Here is a 22,743-nt window from a genome sequence, read left to right as displayed (position 1 = left end):
CTTGAAAAAATTATTTAATGTCTCTGTGCCTCAGGTACCTCGTCTGAAAAATGGGAAAAATAATAAAAATAATAGCACCTCCCTCAGAGGACTGTTGTGAGGAGGAAATGAGTCAATACATGGAAAGCACATGGAGGGGTGCTTGACACAGAGTAAAGTACAGATGATGTGACTTCAGCCTCTTTCTGGACCATTGTCATCTCTGGCTGCTCTGTTTTCTTTGTGGACTCTTTTCTTCTTTCGCATCACTGTTTGCCTTAGCTTGGCCCTCTCTCCTCTTACCCTATGCATTTTCTCGGGGACATTTCAAGCGCAGTTTTTGTGTCATTCACCATCCATATAGTGATGATTTGCAAATGTGTTTTTTCTAGATCTAAATGGTCTTCTTATCTCTGATCCCCTACACGCAGCTGCCTCCTGGACATCTCTACTTGGCTGTCCCACGTTCACTTCCAAATGACCTAATCAGGGGCACCTGAGTGGCTCACTTGGTTAAGGGTCTGACTCTTGATCTCAACTCAGGTCTTGATCTCAGGGTTGTGAGTTCAAGCCCTGCATTGGGCTCTGGCTGGGCGTGGGGCCTACTTTAAAAAAAAAAAAAAAAAAAAAAGACCTAATCAACTACTCCCCCCTGGTCCAACCTCTTCCCATTTTCGTGTCCCTGTGAGTGGTACCATCATTCACCCAGTCACCCAAGTCAGGATTCCTCCTTGTGGCATAATGGTCACCATGTTCTTGAGATCCTAGCTCACAATGTTTTCTTAGTCTCCTCCACTTCTCTCTCCTGAGTTCAGACCATTGTCACCCTTTGCCTGCATGACCTCTGTCACCTTATGATCATTCTACTTGACTGCCTTCCATCTTCCAAGTTGCCGCCAGTGTGATCCTTATAAAATATCGATCTCATCATCTCATCATATGCCTGATCTAGGTAGAATTCAAATGCTTTTGCCAAGCATCCAGGCCCTGGTGATCTGGCCCCTGCCAGATCATCTGTCTCCTTTCTGAGCACCCTGAACTCAATGGTGCTGAATTGCTTGCAGTTCTTTCTGTGCATCTTACTGCACCTTTGCCCCTGGGCCTTTACATAAGCAGTTGCTTCTGTTTAAAGTGACTTCTGCCCTGTTGTAGAGACTTAGTTCTCCCAGTTCTTTAATAACAGTGATGATAATAACAGTAACAGCATAGTAGCTGACACTGATAGCTTCCTGTGTCCCCAGGCATTGCCTTTGGGTGTGTGTGTGCACATAGCTGGCACTTCTGTTGTACGGTGATTGTAGGTTTACTTCTCACACCCATCTAGCTTCCAAGTCCTTTGAGAGTAGGGCTTGAGTCTTGTCTCTTACTATCACAGCTTGCTTTTTATGGCACTTGGTGAGTGAGTGTATGTTGAACGGATGGTCTAAGGACTACATTGCCCCGTTGAAGTACTTCTTTAGGAGGGTATCAATCAAAAAGCTGAGTTAGTCACATACATTCGCCAGCCCTGGCCTTACCCTTTGGAGATGTAGGACCCAGCTTGTTGAGTGTAAGCAGCTGAGTAACTTGGAATAAGAATTGCAAGGAAGTTTTTGTTTTAAATTTCCATTGAATTGGACATAGGTGTTTTTGTTTTCTTAGTTTTGCTTTTGAAAAAGAGATCAATTTGCCGACAAGCCAGTGTCACCTGGTAACTAGAATGTTTTCACATTATTAGAATAAACTATAGGAAAATGAATATTATTTAGGCTTGTGATATTCCAACCACGTAGTGTATTTGGTAGTGAACTGATTAGAATTCTTTATTAGTGATCAGGTGTCCCCTCCCTCCTTTTTCATCAGTGCTCTGTTGAGTTTAGACACAGAACTGTTTTATCACTGTATAAAAACTGTGTTTTTAGCAACAATCCAGAATATGGACAAGCTTATATGTTTGACTCTTGAACAATGCAGGACTTAGGGGCGCCAACCCTGTACAAAGATCCACATATAACTTTTGACTCCCCCACAATTTATTAATAGCCTACTGTTGACTGGAGCCTTACCAATAACATGAACAGTTCATTAACATGTATTTTCTATGTTACATGTATTCTGTACTGCATTCTTAGAGTAAGGTAAGCCAGGGAAAATACAATGTTATTAAGAAGATCATAAGAGAAAATACATTTACATTTACAGTACTTTACTGTATCAGTATTATCAGTTTACATTGTCTCTTTATAAGATGAATCATGTATCTGTCAGTATCTATGTCAATATTGTCTTATATGACAAAATACTGCAGGTGTTACATATATTATTAATAGTAGACATCAAAAATGAAAAGATAATGTACAGTCTGTCCAGTATATTTATTGAAGGCAGTCTATGTATAAATGGATTCTCGAACTTCAAACTCTTGGTCAAGGGTCAACTGTGGTTGTAGCCTGTATCTAGGTTTTGATCATGTAGTAATTTTTTGGCCAGCAGGGGGAGCCGAAGTCACTGATATGTGACTGCATCACCAGTTTTCAAAGTTTGTTATGCCAAAGGAAAGTAAGAAAAGCCTTACTGACAAAGAATTAGTCAGAGTTCACAAGGAAGAAATACAACTGCCAAGAGGCATATGAGAAACATATTTATTCTGAAGTAATCAAAGGAATGCAGATTAAAATGATACACTTTTTTTTTTTTTTTTTTTTTTGAGTAAACTCTACCCCCACTGTGGGGCTCAAACTCATGACCCCCAAGACTAGAGGCACAACTCTACTCACTGAGCCAGCCAGGTGCCCCATAGAGTTTTGTTTTTTTTTTTAACCTATCAAATTGGCAATTGAACTATGTTGTCAATAGTAGTAAAGGGGCAGTCTCCAAAACTGCTAGTGAAGTGTGCATTGGGCCCAATTTTTCTGGAAGGTATTTTGGCAACATGTATCGAAAAACCTAAAGGTGTCCTTTAACTTAGTTATTCTACTAGGAATTTACCTTAAGAGGGAGAAAAATAGAGATATACAGAAAGATTTGTGAACAAAGGTATTCATTGTAGCACTATTTATACTGGGGAGGACTGAGAATAAACTTGAATGAGCAGTGAAATTAATCGGTACATTATGGCATATTTAAGGATGGATGATTATACAACCATAAAACAGTGTTTTTGAAAACTTTTAATGTCTTAGAATGTTGAGTGTGTGATAAATGAAAAATTCAGTATATAGAGCTATGTAAGGATTCTAAATGTATAAAAGATAAAGAAAAATATAAAAACACATATAAATAAAAGAATGAAAGGAACTATAGCAACAGACCTCACTGAGTCTGTTAGACAGAGGTCATTAGCCAGTTATTCTGTCACCAAGACATGTTTTGAGGTGAGGCATTGTTACCTTATAAGCCATTAACCCCAGAGATTTAGGGCCTCACTTAAGGTACCACTTGTATCCTGTAGGACCCCAGAATGGACTTAATATACATAAGTTTATGCACTTCTTGAGTATTCTTAACCCTAAATCCCTCTTGGTGATAACACATTCCACACATTTCTTTTTATTTATTGTGGACAAAAAGACTACCTTTTGAAGTTTAAAAGCTTAGTTTATTGTACTGAGATCTGGTGAATAAATTAGTATATTTGCCATATTGATACATTTTCAGATTTTGGTCATAGTGCCCTTGGCTTTCATGTTTCTCCGTTGAAGATGATTGATTTTAAGGTGTAATCTCTGGTGAAACCTCCTTCAGCCTCTTAGTCATTCTGTTTACACTTTGGATCCTTGTTAGCATTGCTTTGCCTTTCCGGATTTATGGTAACCAGTCAGAACTACATTTTGAGATATAGCCAAATTATTATTTGCTAGAAAGATAGGAAAATATGTTCTGTTTTTAGTCTTTTCCTTAACAACCCCTCCCCATCCCTTCCTCCGCCTTTGCACAGAACATCACAGTATCTTTAGGGGAACATTCTATAATTATTCAAAAATTCATTTTTTTGACTGGAAGCCGTGAATTCTTTGGGGACAACTTAGGTTTTTTCCCTGTAGGTGCCTTACTTTCCATTTGTCCATGCTGTAATAATACCTGCTGTTCTCTGGCCTGTGGTATCTTAGCTTCCTCTATCTCACGGGGCTCTTAGAGGTAATTCAGGGTAAGAATCACCTTTTTAGTTAGGTCTGATGGTCAGAAAGCTTGACCTTATGTTGAGTTGAAATGTGCTCCTTCTGCAGTTTCCACTTTGGGCCCAATTTTGTCGACACAGGAACTGCAGCTCTAGTTTCTCTTCTGCTGGACAGATCTTTTAGATATTTGGACAACTTTCAGGCTTGCCAAAGTATTCTCTAAGCTGAAAATAAATCCCAGTTTTTTGCAAATGTTTCTCATTTGATACACTTAAAACTCCTTTCCGCCTCTCCGTTCCCTTATTTTTACAGCTCTGTATTATTTCACTATCAGGGAGCTCGTCATTCCATCTGCAAAATGGGGAATTTCCTCATGTCTTGAATATAATTCATTAAAATATCACATATAGCATTTCCAAAAATGCTACCTACGATCAGTCTTGTGCTTATACTTCTTCGTTTGGGGAGGTGCCTCAGCATCTACCCATAATATTCTGTCTAGATCACAACCTATCTATGGTAAATATTCACAATTTTGGAGTCACTCAGGCTTAAAAAAAATGACCTTTTACTTAGAATCTTGTCAAGACTTTTATAAAAGCCCACATGAATTATATTCACATGCTTACTTTCTTCTCAGAGAATTTGGGTAGACTGGTATGGTGTGATTTCCTCTTTTAGAAGCTGTGATGTCTTTTCCTCAGAAGGTTATTCATGCTGATGTGTCTTCTGGTCCCATCCCCTGTTAGCAGTTTGCCAGCTCGGTCAATTTGAAGCTCGCAGCCAGCGCCCTTCTCTTGAGTACATGGGAGTTATATTGATGGCATGTTTCTGTTCATTTTTGTTCTGCAAATATATTTTGAGTGCCTAAATATGCCAGGAGTTGAGGAAGGGGCTGGATAAATGTCGATAAAGGAAACAGGTCTGGATTCCATCTTTCTGGTGCTGATAGGAGGTCACTCCTCTCATGACTATTGGCCAGTTAAGTTCTTCCCTGCAGTTTTATAATTTTATACTTACATTGTTTTAAAATGCAGAGGATGCTTTGGGATTCCATGACTACCTAACATCTGATATATTAGTTTGGAAGCATCTGGTTTTTCTAATGATGAATTTGATAGGCTATCAGTTATTTATATGTCTTAAAGAGTAATTTAGGAATAGGGTTTTTTCCCTCAAAACTTCCTTAGTAAATAAATAGTGAAGCAAATTAAAGTTATCAGCTGTTTTGCTTTTATCACTGTCTATACCCTATTTATCAAGTGACCCATCCAGTCTTTATTTGGCATATTGTTTCTCATATATTTAAACCACCTCTTTGTGGCTTTGCATTTTCTTGCAAGATTTTAATTGTTTTGCCTCTGTATGTCTTAGTGCTCCTGCTCAGCTACAGTTTATCATCTTTTGTTGCTTTTCCTCACTTTTTGTCCTTCTATTCTGAGTAAGTTGTTTTTTCCTTCTTCCACTAGCCCCTTTCCTCCCCTTCCCCACCCCCAGACTAGTTAGCGATTCAAAATAGAAACATTTCTAAAAAATTGGGGTTGAGCTCCTAATTTTTTAATCCCTTGTGTTCAGGACAGTATTGTAAAGTCCATCTCTTTGTTTTGTATTACGCATTTGCTTCTTAATGTTAATTTTATCTAAAGTCTACATTTTTTTTTTTGCCAAAAATAGGGAACCATATAATACATTTTTTTTGATAAGCACATTTTTTTTATGAATGTGTTTAGGACAAGAAGGGGCTGGGCAGAAAGGAGAGGAGGCAGGGAGGTAAATGTATTCAATATAAACATTTAAAATTTTCCCTCACTCTACAGAATGTTGGTTTAGTGTGCTTTGTATCTCTGTTCCTAGTGGGTCATAATATGTCTGTTCCTGATTATAATTTAGAACCAAGTTTTGTTATTTGTATATGTTGTAGGTTCTAATTATTTTTGGGAAAGCATTATTGTGTTACTTAAAATTTTCTATCAGTTCCCTCCCAAAGAAGTTTTGTGTTGTTAAACACATAGATTGTTGAACCCCACATTATTGTTATTTTTGTAGTTTTCGGGTTTCTGAATCATTGAGTGTTAGAGTTAAAAAGAAATCTTGGGGCGCCTGGGTGGGTCGGTTGGTTGAGCGTCCAACTTTGGCTAAGGTCATGATCTCGCAGTTTGTGAGTTCAAGCCCAGCGTCAGGCTCTGTGCTGACAGCTTGCTCAGAGCCTGGAGGCTGCTCCGAATTCTGTCTCCTTTTCCACCTGCCCCTCCCCCACTCACACTCTGTCTCTATCCCTCTCAAAAAATAAATAAACATTAAAAAAAATTTTTTAAAAGAAACCTTGATTTAACTAGTCTAGCTCTGTTGTTTTCTACATCAAGACAGAGAGCGGTGCTGCCATTTCCCCAAAGTCACATAGGTACCTAGTGGCAGAGCTAGAACTTGAATGCCAGTTCAGCATTCATTTAATCAGTCTGACGATTGCTGGGGATAGACTTATATGCTAAACACATGTATACTGGAGCATATACAAACAAAAAAGAATTGTTGATTTATGGGGGGCGGGAGGGGGACAGATGATTAACCTGGCTTGGAAATGAGTTGACTGATCAGCATACTTTCCTGCTCAACATATACTCTTCCTCTCAGATCCTGGATCTGTGGATCAGGGTATCTTATTTATATTCCAAATAGTGCTGGGGATGACAATGCCAAATTTTTTCTTCTTGAACTACCCATGTAGAAGCCTTGCCAACCATCTGTTATAAAATTTTTAGGGCAGAGTATAATATTGTTGCTTTTGTTTTGAGCTTTTAAAATATCAATACGTTCCAATCCTATCTCATTGAAGATGACTTTTCCAGTAATAGGATTTTGTGTTCCTTAAACTCTTCACTCATTGAGGTTCTAGTTTGTGTTTTCCTATAGATGACTGATTGTATTGCTGACATGTTGGGTCTTCCTCTTTTCACTCTCGTATTATTTAGAGTAAGTCAGGTTTGATGGGAACCTCATTTTTTTCTTATGTATATTGCTGGTAATGAGTTTGCAACTGTAACATGAAGGCAAATTGGTGCTCTGAGGTAATCTCTTAAGAGGGAAAAATAAGTATGGCTTGCCTTCTCTTGACATTTTTGCAAGCGGTTCAGCATTTTTTTTTTTTTGAAAGTGAAATTGTTTAGAAATTAAGTATTACTTGGCTCCATCCATTTTTGTTTTTACAGCTTTATTGAAAGACGCTTCACATATAAAATTTACCCATTTAAAATGTACAGTTGTTTTCTTTTAGTGTATTCACATGCTTGTGCATCTGTCACAGATGCACCGTTCTAATTTTAGAACATTTTCAACTCCCCAGAAAGAAACCCTATATCTATTAGCAGTCACTCCCTATTCCCTTTTGTCCCTCAGCCCCTGACAATCACTAAGCTACTTTCTGTGTCTGTAATTTGCCTATATTGGACATTCATATAAATAAAATCCTACAGTTTGTGTTCTTTTGTGGCTGGCTTCTTTCACTTAGCATGTTTTCAAGGTTCATCTATGTGGTAGCATAGATCAATACTTTACTCATTTATTTTTATGGCTAAATAATATTCCATTGTATGGATATGCCTCATTTTGCTTATTGTTAATCGATTGGTGGGCTTTTGGGTTGTTTCTGTCTCTTGGCTATTATGAATAATGCCGCTATAAACATTCTTGTATAAGTTTTTGTTTGGACACCTCTTTTGAGTCTATACCTAGGAGTAGAATTGCTAGGTTATATGGTAACTCTGTTTAACTTTTGAGGAACCACCAAACTTTTCCAAGGTAGATACACCCTTCTACATTCACACCTACAAATTTCTTCACATCCTTGTCAACGTTTTTTTTTTTTTTAGGTTTATTTATTTTTGAGAGAGAGAGAGAGAGAATGTGAGCGCAACTGGGGGAGGGGCAGAGAGAGAGACAAAGGGAGACACAGAGTCTGAAGCAGGCTCTAGGCTCTGAGCTGTCAGCACCGAGCCCGACACGGGCCTTGAACTCATGGACTGTGAGATCATGACCTGAGCTAAAGTCAGATGCTTAACTGACTGAGCCACCCAGGCACTCCCCTTGTCAACATTATTAACTGTCTGTCATTTTGATTATAGCCATACTAGTAGATGTAAAGTAGTAGCTCATGGCTTTGAACTTATTTTCCTGATGACTAATGATGATGAGATGTTTTCATGTGTTTATTGGCTATTTGTAGATCTCTGGAGAAATGTCTATTTCTGTCAAAACTCCCCCCCCCTTTTTTTAAAGTTTATTTATTTATTTGGAGGGGGGAGAGGATTGGCAGAGAGAGAAGGAGAGAGAGAATCCTAGGCAGGCTCTGCGCTATTAGAGCAAAGTCTGACATGGGGCTCAGACTCATGAACGGTGAGACTACAACCTGAGCCGAAATCAGGAGTCAGTCAGATGCTTAACTGACTGAGCCACCTAGGCATCCCTGCCCTTTTTAAAAACTGGATTGTCTTTTTTATTGTTGAGTTATAAGATTTCTTCATATATTCTGGAAATAAGTCCTTTGTCACATATGATTTTCAGATATTGTTTCCTATTCTGTGGGTTATGTTTTCACTTTCTTGATGGGGTCCTTTATTTTTTTTTTTATTTAAAAAAAATTTTTTTTTTTTAACGTTTATTTATTTTTGAGACAGAGAGAGACAGAGCATGAACAGGGGAGGGGCAGAGAGAGAGGGAGACACAGAATCCGAAACAGGCTCCAGGCTCTGAGCTGTCAGCACAGAGCCCGACGCGGGGCTTGAACTCACGGACTGTGAGATCATGACCTGAGCTGAAGTCGGACGCTTAACTGACCAAGCCACCCAGGCGCCCCTTGATGGGGTCCTTTAATGCACAAAATGTATAATTCTCATGAAGTCCAAACTACATGTTTTTTCTTGTTACTGTACTTTAGTGCTGAATCTAAAAATGAAGATTTTACCCTTGTTTTCTCCTAGGAATTTTATGATTTTAGCTTTTAAATTTAGGTCTATGATCCATTTTGAGTTAATTTTTGTGTAAGGTGTGAGCTAGGGGTCCAGCTTCATTCCACTGCATGTGAATATCCAGTTATCCCTGCACTGTTTGCTGAAAAGACTACCCCCCATTCCCTTTTGAATTATTGTGGCGCTCTTGTCAAAAACCAATTGACTATGAATGTGAGGTCTTTTTTCTGGACTGTCAACAATACTTCATTGATCTATATGTCTGTCCTTATGCTGGTACCACACTGTCTTGATTTCTATGGCATTGAGTTAGATTTTGGAATCAGGAAGTGTGAGTCCTCCAACTTCATTCTTCCTTTTCAAGATTATTTTGGGTATTCTGGGATTGATTTGAATCTATAGATCAATTTAGGGGGTAACTGCCAGCTTAATAATGTTATATCTTCCAATCCATGAACATGGGATGTCTTTCCACTTAATTAGGACTTCTTTCACTTCTTTTGACAATTTTTGTCATTTTCAGAGTGCAAATTTTATACATTTATTTCTAAGTATTTTATTCTTTTTGATGCTATTGTAGATAATTGTTTTTTATTTCATTTTCAAATTGTTCATTATTAGTGTATTGAAATACAACTGATATTTGTATAGTGGTCTTACATCTTATACTATTGATGGAGTTGTTTTCTAGCTCTAATAGTTTACCTGTGGGTTCCTTAAGGATTTTTTATATACAGTATTATGTTATGTACAAATAGATTAATTTTACTTTTTCCTTTGTAACTTGAATGCTTTTTATTTATTTTTCTTGCCTAATTGCCCTGGCTAAAATCTGCAGTACAGTGTTGAATGAAAGTGGTGAGAGCTGACATCCTTGTTTTGTCCTTGATCTTAGAAAGTATTCAGTCTTTCTCCATTAACTGTGATGTTAGATGTGGTTTTTTCATAGGTACCTTTTGTCAGGTTGAGGAAGTTTTCAGTTCTTGGTTTCTTGTGTGTTTTTATCATGCAAGGGTATTGGATTTTGTCAAATGCTTTTTCTGCATCAACTGAGTGATCGTGTGGTTTTAATCCTTTATTAGTATAATGTATTACATAATTGACTTTCAGGTTATAGACCAACCTTGAATTCCTAGGATTAGTCACACTTAGCAAAGGTGTACTGTCCTGTTTAGATGTTGCTGGATTCATTTGCTAGTGTTTTGTTGAGGATTTTTACATCTATATCCACAAGGGATATCGGTCTGAAGTGTGGTTTTTGTTTTTTTTGATTTTGTTTGTTTTTCTTTTTATGTCTTTTTCTGCTTTAGGCATCAGGGTAATAACAGCCTTATCATGTGAGTTGAGATGTGTTCTTGACTTCATCTTGAAATAATTCTGGCTTAACTTTGGACATTCATTTAGCGGTAGCAAATTCTAATTGCCTAATTAGTAGAATGGAGATAATAGTTAACATAACTAATGTTTAAGAAATGATGTGTTTTGAATCCATGGCAGTCAGAACTAAAAGCATCCCCCCAGGGCAGCCACAAATATTCGAGAATGAAAAGGGGGATGCGGAATTAAGCACAATTGGATTAGGTCACAAATTTTCCTCTTCTAGACCTTTGCCTATCTTGAGACATGCAGGGTAGAGGTTCTGAGTCCACTACTTTAGATCCTTGCCTCCTACTTGGTTCCCTTAACTTCTCTTGGTTTTATTTTGGGGTACTCTGTTACCTCATTCTGGTTATGCCTTAAACAATACCTAATTTTAGCATCCTTGGGGTGGTTTAGGCAAGCTTCACAAAAGGGATCAGAAGAGAATGGAGTTGGAAGCATAAAGCACTAAAATTTTGCTAATTGTTCGCTTATGACTTCTTAGCTTTGGATTTTTAACCATTTAAAATGTCAATAAATAGAAGGAGTTTTTCTTGGCTACCACATAACTTATGATGGTGACTTAGTATTTTTTTTCCAGAGGTACGACAGTGATTGGCATTTGGTAGACAGTCAATAAATGTTTATGAATGAATGGAAATGAATGTTAGGGCTTTAAGGGGATATCCAGTTTTACTGAAAAAGAAAGTCCTCCAAGGCAGGAATGCTAGTATTACTGTTGTCATGTTATAAAAATTTAATGACTTAGGCTAAATATTACCAGCAAGACCACATTTTGATGTTGCCAGTATAGTTATAATAGGAAATGTGAGTTTAATCCCTTCCCCTACACAGAACATTTTTTTCTTCTTGATACCACAGAAGATACACTTTTTACACTTGATCTTAGCCAAAAGGCTGAGAAGCAACGAAGATACACTTTTTACAGAAAATGTTTATTTTAGGGGCACCCAAGTGGCTCAGTTGGTTAAGCATCCGACTTAGGCTCAGGTCATGATCTTGTGATTTGTGGGTTTGAGCCCTGTGTCGGGCTCTGTGCTGACAGCTCATGAGCCTGGAGCCTGCTTCGGATTCTGTGTCTCTCTCCCCTTCCTCTGCTTATGCTCTTCTCGGTCTCTCTCTCAAAAATAAACAAACATTAACCCCCCCCCCCCTTTTTTTTTAATGTTTATTTTAGGAGTACCTGGGTGGCTCAGTTGCTTGAGCATCCAACTCTTGATTTTGGCTCAGGCCATGATCTTGTGATTTGTGGGTTTGAGCCCTGCATCAAGCTCTGCACTGACAGCATGCGGAGCCTGGAGTTCTCTCTCTCCTCTCTCTCTCTCTCTCTCTCTCCTCTCTCTCTCTCTCTCTCTCTCTCTCTCTCTCTCTCTCTCTCTCCCTCTCTCTCTCTCTCTCTCTCTCTCCCTCTGCTCATCCTCCTGCTTATGCTAGCACATGCACTTTCTCTCTCTTTCAAAATAAATAAAAATAAATACCTTTATTTTGTGCTGACAGCAGGGAGCCTGATGTGGGACTTGAACTCATGAACCAATCATGACCTGAGCTGAAGTTGGATGCTTAACTGACTGAGCCACCCAAGGTCTCCCAGAAGTTATACTTTCATTTAGCTGTTTTATTTTTTAAATTAAATTTGTTTGTTCTGCTAGTTGAAGTTAGTTCATTTGGGACAAGTTTTGTTAGATAAATTTGTGTCTAAATTTGATGGTGGGAATTAATTTGGAATATGGCTGAAAATACCAAATACTGTATTTTATTATTTTTGTCTAATTCAGAAATGAGAAAAGATTATTGTTAAGGAGATTATATTTGATTTCTTAGTAAATGAGTGACAGAGATAAGACAAGGACTTTAGCATTTCCTGAATTCTAGTCATGTTCTCAGCAGCTTATGGACTCATTTATAATATTGTATCCATAACAATTTTTATATAAGATCTCTCCAAGTTATATTATCTTTATGGAGGGATTATGTTCAGGATTTTTTGGGATACATCTTTATCCATAAATGATCTAAAGCATTGTTTCTCCTACTTTCCTTTAAAGTACCCTCAGTCTAGGGTTGTCCAGAGCAACTTCTCACGAAAAGGACATTTCTCTGAAGACTCCTTTATCTTGAAAAAAATGAGAATTTTGTATTTTGCTACATAATATATTTGTGTTTATTTTAATAAAAGTATATGCAATTTTACTACAATCTTTGATGAAATTGACACTCCAGCAAGGTGTCTCTCTTGATTATTCATTGGCTTCAGTTACCCCCTATTTTATATCACTGTGCTCATAGTGTACATGAAAACCTGGTTCAAGAATCCAGAAATTAGTGGTTTAAAAAGGTATGTTCCTTTTCAAGAATGGTGTGCCTTTCCAATGGAGGGAACACGTGTGCTGTCTCCAAAATCCCTAGGTTTGTTCTGCCATCAGAGCGAGATTTTGGAAGTTGCATCTTAACTTTGGACTTAGCAACTGATTTAAAGTTTTGTTTTTGTTTTTGTTTTTGAGAGAGATTGAGAGAGCCTACCCACGAGTGGGGGAGGGGCAAAGAGAGGGAGAGGGGAGGGGAGAGAAAGAGAAATAGAGAGAGAGAGAGAGAGAGAGAGAGAGAGAGAGAGAGAGAGAGAGAGAATGAATCGCAAGCAGGCTCTGTGTCCAGTGCAGAGCCTGACCTGGGGCTCAATCCCACAACCATGAGATCATGACCTGAACTGAAATCAAGAGTCTGTCATTCAACTGATGGAGCCACTCAAGCACCCTGGACTTAAAAATTTTTTAAGTGACATTTGCCTTGTGCACCTGTTGTCTCCTTTTCTCTTTGAACATTTTTCCCCCTCTGAGTCTCTTTATCAGGCCCTCCATGAGTTGGCTGTTCATGGCTGCCTTGAAGTTCTTCTGCATGTTTACTTCTATGTTTCATTTAGAAAAGAAGCCAGGCAGTTTCTTGGAAAATTTTGGGCAAATTCTGACATTTAAGTTTATCATCGGAAACAGTGTTTAGGTCCTAGACAGATTGCTTCATTTGACATTGCCTTGTCGGCTAAGTCAGAATATTGGAGTACTCCTTTTGTTATGTTTGGTCAATGAACTTTTTGTGGTTAATTCTAATTATTTGAGAATTTTTTAATGTTCTATATTAAAATTTAAAGCAGCAGAATTAATTAAAATCCACCTAAATAATCAGTGTAGTTTTTGACAACTTGAGAAACTTTATTAAAATATTTCATATAAAGTCTTCATTAAACTGCATGCATTAGAAGGAAGTAAGTGCCTGTGTTGCTACTTTCAAATCTGGTACCATGGAGGAGAAAACCTAGATCTTAATGTAGCTGGTGTGAAAGAACCTGACTTGTTTAAGTGGTACAGTTATATTCAGTTGCTATCTTCTGAGTTATCCCTAAATAAAGTATTTATAGATTTAGAAGTGTTTTCAGAGTTAACCTGTGACTTTAGTTATTATTATTACTAACAATTATTATTACTTACTGCCTAAGATTAGTTTTTCTTCTCAGTGAGTTATTGGACCACTTCTGTGGTGAAATGGTAAGGTAATTTCTTTATGTAAATTTGACAGTCTGTATCTCTAGTATGGAGAAGAGATTTATCTTGTTTTTAGGTGGGATTGAAACTAAGGAATGCCATGCATTCTTACACTACTTTGCCATTTACAAAAGTTTTTCACATGCCTTAAGCTGTTTAATCTTACTGTAAGTTTGTTGCTACTGGACTGAATACATAAGAATATATATTTTGAATGAGTTGAGGCCTCCATTTAATGAAAAAAAAATCTTGATTTCTGAGCCTTACAATTCTTGTAATCAGTGTGAGGATTTTCTTTTACTGACATCTGGCTAAATCTTGATACTTGTGAAACTATGAAATAGGTACTATTGTTTGAGCTTAATATCTTTGTCACATTTGTAGTTCTTATTAGTCAAGTAAGTAGCATGTTTCTGTTGGGAGACTGTAACTCTGGAAGGCAGGTGATATAGTGGGAAAGTGAGAATTGGAGACTGACCTCTGATCCCATTGTGTCCTTCTGCTGTGGGGCTTAGGGTAGAACCTTAACTGTTCTCTCTTGGCCTTACCTTGTTTTCCCACTAATAAAAGTTGGAGGTTTAGCTAGATGACCTTCCATATTCCTTCTACATCCAAAATTCTTTGATTTAAATTTCTTACTATTGGCTCAGTTCATTCAATTCTAGCTTTCTACTGAATATTTAGCTGATAACATATTAACATGAGAGCATGCACCAATTTCAGTTTAAAGTTGTTTCTTTCATGATATAATTTTAATGTTGTCTTAAATAGATTGACGTGTTCATTTTTGTGACATCTGGAACAGGGTCTTGAGCTTAATAGATACTCACTAAATTTTTGTTGAATAAATGAATTTTACTTTTTTATGTGGTTTTGGATTTATGAATGTAAATCTTTTTCAGAATTAGAATATGCTCTCGGGGAGCTCAAAGTATTTTTATGGATAGTGTTATTTGAGTTTATGAATGAAAACATTGTTTGCTGGAGTGTGTAGATAGGGATTTGAAGTTTGAATTAGGGAAGAGGTGCTGACCTTATCTCGTATTTTAACCTCTTCAATTACTGAACTTGGGAAAATAGCTTCATTAGTTAACTAATAACGATAATAGTTAAATTTATGAGGTAGGCATTACTATCTCCTTTTTACAGAGCAGAAACTGGGGCTTATAAGTTTAGTACTTTGCCCAAAGTAACACAGCTGATAAGTCAAGGAGGCAGGTAAAATCTAGGGCTACCCCTGGATCCTATATTCTTAGTTACCACACTATAGCTTTCTTCATTTATTCAGCAAATTCTTACAAAGTGCCCCCTTTTGCAAGGCTCTGGACTAGGTCCCCAGGATATAATGATGCAACAATAAATAACAGAAACTGGGCCCCTGTTCTTTTGAAACTAAATGGTTTAGGCTTTAGGACTTTCTCCTTAGTTTTAATAAATATTTTTAAAGTGCAAAACAAAACAATCCCTTGTCTTTTTGAGATTAGTTTGGACATATGAAGTACTGAATTTGTGATAGAATGTTCTGTTTAGGACTATCTGGCTTGTATGTATATATATATACATATATATACACGTGTATATATACATATATATATATATATATATATATATATATATATATATGGTGAAGTTATTAGAGAGTGCCTTCTTGGGATATGTTTATTGTACAGGTGAGAGTTATAAATCTGAAGTTGGAATAGCCATAGTTCCTGCCTTTTAGGGCTTTCAGACCAGCTTCAGAGGTAAGACTGATAGATGGAAACAACCTCAAAGGAATTATAGAGAGCCTTTAACTATTATAGGGCCAATTATCTACCTTGTTAAATATGGTATGTAAATGAAATGGCGGAACATGTCTTGAAGGAAAAATAAGTCGCAGTGGGTTGGGGGAGAAGAATGAACAAGGAATGGTTGTGAGAAGGGATGGTCCTCTTTTTCTAGGCAGAAAGAACATATAAAGACATGGATGGGTACAGAGTTGTATATAGAAGGAAAGGACTTTTCTGAGGAATAAATAACATTTTATATAATATGACAATATGAATAATCCAAGTAATATAATATAGGTGCTCTAAAATATGAGAAATTAATTAGGATTTTTTTGACTTCAGGTATAGAAAACCTAACTTAAATTGGCTGAAACAATAAAGAAATGTTGTTACATTGTTCTTGTGTAGCTGGAAGTCCAGTAGACTTGCAGAGGTCAGGATTATTTGATATAATGGCTTCATGCTGAAAAGTTCTTGCCAGCTCTCCATTCTGCCCCCTTTGATGAAGATCGTGGCATCTTCAGGCTTGTTGTAGGGTGACTGTAGCAGTTTGAGGTGTCATTTTTCGCACAGTCTAAAGAAGAGGTAACTGTTTCTCATTTCATTTTTAGGAATGAAGAAGCTTTTCTCACACTTCTCTCTAGCAGGCCTTCCAGTGGGCTTCTACTCACGTCTCAGTGGCCAGGATTGGGTTTCATGCCCATTCCCAACCAATCATTGGCAGAGGGGATGGGTTAAACTAATACAAATGTCAACTTTGAGAGTCAACCATAATGACTACTCCAAGAGTGATATGAATAGTAGGGTGTATGTGTGTGTTTAATCAGCCTTGACATCCACTGTGTTTCTGGGGTCAATTTTAAGAAAATGTATCTCTCTTCTTAAGATTTTTGCATTTTAGTGGCTTACCTTTGAATCTTTTTATTTGTAAAAATTGGTGCCTTAGGAAAAAGACATCTGGTTTGAGATAAGAATGTAAAACATGTTTGACTGATTTAAATGCCATAAACACTGTGAACTCCTGGCTCTTGGGCTAAGCATTGAGAGAATGGGAAAGTTGGAATTTATTTTTCCCCAAAAAGCATGTTTTAAAATGAGCATTCCCACCTTTTTCCTAATCCACTGAATAAAAAAGTATTTCACAATCTTCGTTATTTGGGGGCCTAATTAAATCTCATAGTTGAGTTTTAGGACTAGGCCCAGTCCACTTACTAATCAGTAGTAAGATTAATTATTTTGTGGTGGGTGTCTTTGAACATAATATTTTTAAGTATATGCTGGAAGGGGCTTTGCCTTATTCGGTGTTTTTCATTTGGCTCATTTAGATTTCAGAATCCTTAGATTAGGACTTGAGCTTGCCATCTGTTGGTCTGTGTTTAACACCTTTCTGCTATATTTTATGGAATTCCTATTTATATGGAGATATGTGTATACTTTTTTAATCAACTAAATTTTCTTTCGCGGGATTATAAAAAGCCAAGACCAGCATCTCTTTTGGATGGTACACTTATATTAGTTTATTCTTTGTGTAATTTGACCGTGACTTCATTGTAGTGTGATTTTAAGAGTACAAATGGGAGCTCACTGACATACAGGTGTAGATGCTGTAGTTGCTGGTAACTTTGTGGGAGGACTACAACCGAGAGGGTGTTTGTTTGGCTAGCAGAAGTGAGCATACCACCGGATATTGGTTCTGGTAAGCCACAAAACAGTATTGAGCATTTCTTATCGTCCTTTTCATAGTAGAGCATACCCTTCCTGTCTTGCTGAATTTGATGATTTAATTGTTGGAATCATTTTTTCCTTCAGTCATTTAAAGCACATTCTGACGAATCCTAGAGTTCTGTTTTAAAATCTCAAACCACTGAAATAATCTTTTGGCAACTTTTTTTTTTTTTTTTTTTTTTTTTTTTTGGTTTTAAAGGATGGTGGAATTATACTTTGTGTAAATGTGACACTTTGCGTTATATTGCTTAACTTTTTTAATCTAGAAAAGGTTCCATTATTGTAAGGCCCTGTTTTGGGAAACAAATAAAATACTGTACCGACAAACTGGTCATGAGAAAGATAAAGTGCCACCACTTTAAACCAACTCTGGTAGGAAAAGTGGGAAGTTTGCTTTTTGTTGGGAGATTTGGTTTCTCTGTGGAGTTCTTTGTTAAACTTTTAGCATAGCAGTGAACTTCCTTTTGGTGGCGACAGGAAGCATAAATACTCATTGTGTAATGCCATTTGCCTGCTTTGGCGGATCTGCCAAACCATGACACCCAAAACAAGACGCGTGCTTCTTAACGAAAACTACAGTTCCCAGCGGGCCCGGCGCGGGTGGGCCATCACTTCCCCTCTAGCTCCCGGTCGTCCCTTCCCGGGCTGGCCCGGCGCGGGCCCTGGCCTGCGCCTGCGCAATGACGACGTGCGCCTTTTTTTTTTTTTTTTTCCACCCTGGCGGCTGCGGAGCGCTGCGCTGGGGCTAGTGCCCAGGCGTGCTGCAGTGTATCGAGACAGTCGCCTAGGACAAAGGGCGGCAGAAAGCGCTTCGCTGGTCAGGGAGCTTCCTACCCGATTCAGCGCGCGTTTAACTCTGGAATAGTGTGGCACCGACTGCATTAGCCTGTTTACTACACAGTGCAAACAGTTCCTCGCTCACGTCCTCTTGCTCCGCCGCGCCTGCCCGCCTTGCCCCCTCATAGCCTGCGCGCGGCCCCGCCAGCCCCGGCGCGGAGGGAATGTGACGGCGTCAGCGCCTCAGGTTAGCCTCACCTCGGCCGGAGCGAGGGCCCTCTCCCGCCTGCCGCAGTGCCCCGTGCCGTGGCCGCACGTCTCGGAGCAGCTGGGTCCCGGCGCCGCGGCCTCCGCAGATGGAGGTGCAGAAACGGCGGCCGCGGCAAGGAGCCATGACTGAGGCGGCGGCGGCGGCCGCGCCTCCTGGCGGCCCGCGGGGGTGGCGCGGCGGGCGCCCCCTGGCGGCGCGCCGGGGCGGAGCGGCCCTTCGCCGCCGCAGCCGCAGCCGGCGGAGGCGCTGCTGTCCCTCCTCCCCGTGTCCCCGGCGCTCGCCCGCTCGCTCGCTCGCTCCATTCTCCCTCCGCTTCAGATTAAAGGGGGGGAGGGAAAAGGAGCTCGGCCGCCATTTTCCCAGTGCCGCCGCCACCGCCGCCACCGCTCGCCGAGCCGGCGGGAGAACCGAGCACCGTAGCGAAGCCGACTCGTCTCACCGCGGCGGCGCGGGGGGCGGCCGGAGCGCGCTCCCCGGCCGGGAAGAGGCGTGCGGGGGTGGCGGCCGGGGTGCGGGCTCGGGCTGCAGACGGCGGTGCTTGTTTGTGCGGGGCGGGGGGGCGGCTTCACCCTCTGCCCCCGCCCGCCAGTCCTCCCCGCCGGGCTGCGGTCCTCGACGGTGCCCAGGCCCCGCCGGAGCCGAGGAAGGCCGGAGAAGGGGCCCGAAAGAGAAGAAAAAGCGGCCGCTCTCCGCCGCCGCCGCCTTCCCCTCCCCCTCCGCCTCGCCCCCCCCCGCCCGGAAAGTCAGGGCGGCTCCGGGCGCCGGGGGGGAGGAGAGCGGCGGGCCCGGGCCGGAGCCGCCGCCGCGCGCCCCCGCCTGCCGCCGCCAGCCCTCGGCGCCCAGGCCGGGGGCTGTTTGCAAACTGCGCCCATTTTGTGGGGCTGAATCCGCCCGGGCAACGCTCCTCCATCACGTGGTAGGTGCTGCTGCTGCTGCTGCTCCTCTCCTCCTCCTCCTCCCGCTGCCCTTTCTCCTTCTCCTCGCTCTCCCTGTGGCTCCCATTTCTCTCTCTCTTTGTTAGTTGTAACTAGAAAGGCAGGGCAGGGCAGGAAAAATCCCCGGAACTTTAAATGGCCTCACCGGGCTTCCCCGCTGCGGGTCCGGGGCTGGGAGTCGCCCCAAGGGCGGGGGTGTGCGGGGGCCCTTCTCTACCAGCTGCCGCCTCGTTCGCCAGCTTTTCCTTTGGCGTTCTATTTAAAAATGCGGCCTTAAGAACACGATTTATTCCCGTAAAAAAAACCCCAAACAAACTCTGGCTCTTGGCTTGAACTTCTCTTGACTGCAGAAGGCCTTTTTCTGCTCGTAACACACATCTTGCGCGGTGCACGGTGTGTATCACAACTCTGATTGTTGTGAGATGGTTATTTGTTTCATTTATTTATTATTTTTGTTGTCTATATATTGAGGTCACTTATGTTTTCAGATCTAGTCTCCCTTAGGCGGACGTGTTTGTTTGTTTTAAAAAAAAAAAAACCAAAGAGGAAGAGGCATTTATTTGCTTTTAAGTGAGTTTGGGGGGCCTGTTTTCCGGCTGTCTTTTGATTCTTCAGCAAATAGTTTGATTGTTTTCCATACGATAAACAACCTTAAGCTCATGTCTTACTTAAAAACCCTTTTGTTTTCCATTGTCGGGCCCCCAGTGTGGTGGGTTTTGTTTTTTTGTTTTTTTGTTTTTTTTTTTTTTGGAGAAACGCGTTACTTAACTATTGCTTATTGATTGCCTTAGGGGAAAGGGGGTGACATGATGGCGCCACTTTAAATTGCTCTCTTTCCTCCTCTGATTTACGCCTCTTTATCCTGGAGGTCACTAGAGCATTTTTCGTGATCTGTTAATAAGACTGTATTTGAGAATGTTAACGTACAACTTGTAGAGCTAGAGTTTGGTACCTTAAAGGTCGAGAGACCCGAATCTAGAGGTCCCCAAAGTTCCGAGAAATCTCCCTAGTCGTCCTGCCTCGCCTCCCTCCCCTCCATTCACAATCCTGGTGTTGCCATCTCCTTTGTCACGTGGCTAGCAGTCATTGTGTTTTTTTGTTTGTTTTGGGGTGTGTGTTTATATTTTTAAACTGTAGCCCAGAAGAAACTATCCCCTCCCCATCGGAGAGATCAAAACGTTTTAGTTGTTTTAGTTTGAGAGTAGGAGAACATTTATAATAAATGATAAAATTACATAATCTCCGCCTTGCATAATCATGATATAGTTATAGATTGTTACTGAACTTTGTCTCTAAAGCACTTTCAAGTATGGACAGTAGTACACTGGAATATCTTTTACACTTTTTAGAATAGTCTGTAGTTTTGATTTTTCCCAGCTTCTTGGGTCTTTTAAGTACCACTGTTTACAAAGGCTTAAGTGGGTGTGTTTTCCCCTCCCCCCCTCCTATACCATATACTTGGTTCCTTTTCTAATAAACTGTCTCACCAATTTAGAAATTTTCAGTTGTCTGCAGGCATTGTCAGTTAAAACTATTATTTTCTCCTAACAACAGGGAATACTTTTGAGTAATAATTGTTCTCCAACTGGAGTATTACATTATGTTTCTGTTGCATTTTTGATCCAGACAATTTTTGCTTTTAATTCTTGAGGTTTGGAAGAATGTTCTGTTATCTGTTTCTTCATATCAGTTTTCCCAGTAATTGGGTAAATTCCTATTTTGTAAAATATCAAGTACATTTTTCTGTTGTTCCTACATAGGTTACTAGCTACTTTTCCAGTTAATAAAAAAGTGTACTGTAATAGAGTTAGGAAACATCTTCAAAAATAAAAAAGGTAAATGTGAAATGTAGTGATTCTTAAGTATGCATTGATTCATTTCCTCTTAATGTATATTTTCAATGGTTTGGGCCATTTTCTTTGCTAACAGTTACATCATGTCATGTGATATGTACAGTGTGATGTGTAGTTCTAAAAATAAGGCAAGGTAAAAATGCTCATCCCTTGGGAATTTAAAAAATGTATTATATGTGGGGTAACTGTCCTCAGTCATGGAATTTCAATTTCCGCTATGTTTATCCAACAAAGTATGCAGTTTCTTTGACCTTTCTTGTATTTGATGTATTTGTTAGTGATCTTGTGATTTGAGGTGGTTAACTTTTTATTTCTCAAGTATGCACTACTCAGAGGGAAACCTTAGATATGACAAAGATTGTTAACCTCTGTATTTTGGTGAAGATGGTTGGTTTCTGATGACTACTACATTTAACTGTATGTAAGTATTTTTGATTTGTGTCTGTAGATAGTTGAGTGATCAACTAAGTATTGATAGAGCTTTGTGGTACGATTGGGTTTTTGGTCCTTTCACTTATATGAATCTGTTGAATGAAGTTTTTTGAAGTGTCCCTGCATCTTTACGGAAAGCCTTATTCAGAACATTAGTATTTGACTGTGCTTTACCAAAGTGAGATGTTAAATCTTTGTCTGATTTTCTTTATTCCTGCCTACACACGTTATTTCTATGGTTAAACCTGCAGAGCGTTCTTTGATTGTTAGACTTATCATTATCGTGTTGAGGAAAATTCTGGAAGCTGGAAAATGAGTAAGCCTTACAAGTTCACTTTTGAGCTTTTATCAAGGTGAGAAGAAAGGAAAATATTCCCATTTTTTTTTTCCCTTCTTCAAACACTGCCAAAATACTCTTCCTTTTCTAGTAATGCTACACTATAACCAGAGGCTGTACATCCTCTCCATTTTATTGGGTTGACCACAGATTTTAATTGTATTTTAAAGTGAAAAACAAGTTTTAGATTTGTTCTGTTTGATATAACCTGAATTATGTAATCTGTAAACACAGGGCCATTATGGGTGGTGATGCTGGTTTGAGAAGGCATTTAGCTTTGAGTGCAGTAAAGCTTAGTTGCCTTGTTTTACTGGAAAAGCAATTTTAAAATGTAAAAAGATGCTAGTCTGTATTGGATTTTCTAAAGAGTTTAAAAGAGTAATGCTTACTCCTCTTATATTTAGCTTCCTTGGGGGGTTTTGTAAAGGTTATTTTTTCTTCTTGGTGAGGCCATTAAGATACAGAAACTAAGTGATTTCCTTCCTGGAGAGAGAGAGAGAGAGGGAGAGAGAGAGGGATTTTAAAAAATTAATTTTTTTTTTCCAAAGGATCTCTCCCTTGAGTTTGGAAAGGAGGGAGTAGTGCAGAATAAGTATGTGGTCTGTGGCAGATTGCCCCAGAACAAAACCAAATCTCATCATTAAGTGGTTTATTTAGAGTTTTAAGGCACCTTTTCTCTACCCTCTTTCTCTAT

The 22,743-nt window shown here is 39.6% G+C and overlaps 1 protein-coding gene across 4 annotated transcripts in view; it reads left to right on the top strand.

Moving 5' to 3' along the window:
- The window catches only part of KANSL1 (KAT8 regulatory NSL complex subunit 1), a 176,348-nt gene that overhangs the window by 8,374 nt on the left and 145,231 nt on the right, over positions 1-22,743 (top strand). For 3 of the 4 annotated variants that reach the window (XM_042914895.1, XM_042914896.1, XM_042914892.1), the window contains exon 1: positions 19,294-19,408. The exons of the other annotated variant lie outside the window; for it this stretch is intronic. The gene's annotated coding sequence lies outside the window, so the exon portion shown is untranslated. Of the gene's footprint in view, positions 1-19,293; positions 19,409-22,743 lie in introns of those variants that run through there. 4 annotated transcript variants of the gene reach the window in all.

This window comes from Panthera leo, chromosome E1, assembly GCF_018350215.1.
Source record: "Panthera leo isolate Ple1 chromosome E1, P.leo_Ple1_pat1.1, whole genome shotgun sequence".
NCBI lineage: Eukaryota > Metazoa > Chordata > Mammalia > Carnivora > Felidae > Panthera > Panthera leo.
This window is presented reverse-complemented; position numbering and strand designations above follow the sequence as displayed.